Below are 2,658 nucleotides of genomic sequence, written 5' to 3' on the forward strand. Positions count from 1 at the left end.
TCTGAAGTGGTGCATCAATTTACACAACTGATTTTTTCATTTACAAATACTCAGCATACTGCTATCGCAATTGTGCACGGATATTGTAATGGAAGCGCTGCTGCTTCTCGTACATATTACGGCAGAAGATTTCCAGTCTGCGGAGTGCAAGATTCAAGAGTGTTTACTCGTTTTCTCACTAATGTGCACGATAGTCGTGCAGTGCCCAACACAAATATTTCATCCGAAAATGCACATGAACGGTGTGTGGATGTAATAGATGATATTATTCAGTAGATTCGACGTAGTACTTCAACGAGCATACGAAGAATAAATTGCTTCAGATATCGGTTCTCCACGTCCATGAATATGGTGGGCCTATGCAGCCGGCACACGTTCCGTGCTTTCGAACGTCGAACGTTGAGTTCACGTGCTGCTGAACGCTTATTCACATCCTAGTTATGTTCTTCTGTCTGCGGTATACGTAAATAAAAACTGTAATATCCACGAACATGTTATAGGGCAACAATAAAAATACTATGTGCAATCAGGACATAAGCTTATAAAAGTTCCATCACAAATAGTGCAGATACAAATTGAATATGGTCCTTCAGGGAATACAAAAATTATTAGAAACATTCTACTTATTATTAACACTCTAATCTAATTCTTAACTGATCACTGTTCCTGTTTAGTGTCAAAATCTTAAGAATGTATGAGATACAAAACTTGAAACAAGAAAGAGCAAAATATGTCCCTACAAGTAGAGTTATAGGTTAATCATGTCGAATAGATTTGCTCATCAGTAAGAAGATATTTACATCTACATGACATCAAATATTGGATGTATTTTTAAACTAAAAAGGAAGTATCAGAAACTATTATAAAACGTGAAGAGTAGTAAAAAACTGTTGAATCCAGTGAGACGTGAATCAGCAAAACATAACCTTTTTTCTTGCCATTGTGTGATGGACTCATTACGCTTCTCCATGAGTGATTTGCGAACATACTTCTCATCTTATCACCTCCTGAAAGCTTTGATCATAAATATGATATTAACTGACATTTCCGTATAACAAACTGTACCAAGAACGATGCGTTTTTGTTGAATTGTCTACATGCCATTGCCTTGAAACGGCATGCTTTCATAATACGCACGCTGCAATAATTCTTTAATCACGGATATGAAGTTACCCGTTTTTTGTTACATGATCTCATTAAACTAACGACCGGTTTTCAAGGGATCCCCAGTTTTCTGGTGCTTTCAGTTAAAAACCATATGTACATATCAACTGTAATCCATATATGTAGATATGGATTTCAACTGAAAGCCATTATGGCGTCTCGTGACTGTACTGAAGAGACACGACGTGCATGTGACACAGGTGGCGTTCTTCCGTCTCATTGGTCTACGATTAAATGCCCGTTCAGAATGTTGACGTGGCAGATATTGTTCTGATCGTATCAAAAGACTCCCAGACGTGCTTTTTCCACCCTATGACGTCAGAAGTTTGGCACGCTGAAGATTCGATTTCACGGTGAATGTGCCGACGGCTTTATGTTTACACGTCCTTCATCTTCATCATTTGAAGCAGGTTAAAGACCATCGAGAAGGACATGGAGGGAGATGACTGGAATTTGGTCTTTTCTGATCGTAAATTGCAGACAGCCTTGTAGGTAGAGCATCTATGAATTATCATCTTTGGTATTAAAAAACCACTCAATTGTATTTAGTCCTTTATTTTTAGATCACTACCAGAGCACTGAAAGCCATACCTTCGGGTGAACATATAACTAAACAGTAGAGCCATAAAGCTCGGAACTTTGTATCCACCATTCGTTGTCCGTCAAAACAAAACACCACTGAAAGCTGGTTTTTCGTGGAATAAAACAGCCGTATACCAGTCAAGGGCAGTGGATGGGACGCCTTCTCGGGTCTATGCGCAATCGCCAACAGGGGACATGGCTCCGTGCTGAGTCATAACATGCCTTTTAGTCGTCTTTAGTTATAACGGACAACGAGTGTTGGGTACAAAGTTCCGAGCTTCCTAGCTGTAATGTTTTAGTTATATGTTCACCTGAAGATGTGGCTTTCAGTGCCACGAAGACGGCAGGAGACCTAAAAATAAACGACAAAATACAGCTGAAGCAGTTTATTAATACCAAGAGGACTGTAGACTGCTCGTTTTAAAACTACTTACTGATGGGGCCACTTTGACTAGTGATGGTGTCAACAACTCTCGTAGTTCCCATCGTTGATTCGACTTAAACACACACGCCTTTGTGGAGCCACGTTGCCCAAAACGCTTCAGGAGACCGAACCAGCTGTGTTATTTAACTGTGTTACAGGTCCGCATTGTGTACAGTTTCTCTAAAACGAGCTTCCAGTATTACTGGAAGAGGTTCATTTGTCTTGGTGAAAGACAATGTTCTTCCATCATGGCGAGGCCATGAATTTAGTGAGAAACAGCATCGCAGTTAATCATTTGCCGTTAAAACCTTGTGTATTAGTTCTGGCTATGCTCTAAGAGCTGTAGTTATGTGTTCAACAAAATGACACACTTTAACGTGAAATCTTTTATTGCCTTTCTGGGGTATTGAAACCTTAGAATATCCTATACAGGAATACTGCATGGACCTTAATAATCCAACAACAAAACTGCAGCATAATTTAAAGTA

This window comes from Schistocerca americana, chromosome 5, assembly GCF_021461395.2.
Source record: "Schistocerca americana isolate TAMUIC-IGC-003095 chromosome 5, iqSchAmer2.1, whole genome shotgun sequence".
NCBI classification, from domain to species: domain Eukaryota; kingdom Metazoa; phylum Arthropoda; class Insecta; order Orthoptera; family Acrididae; genus Schistocerca; species Schistocerca americana.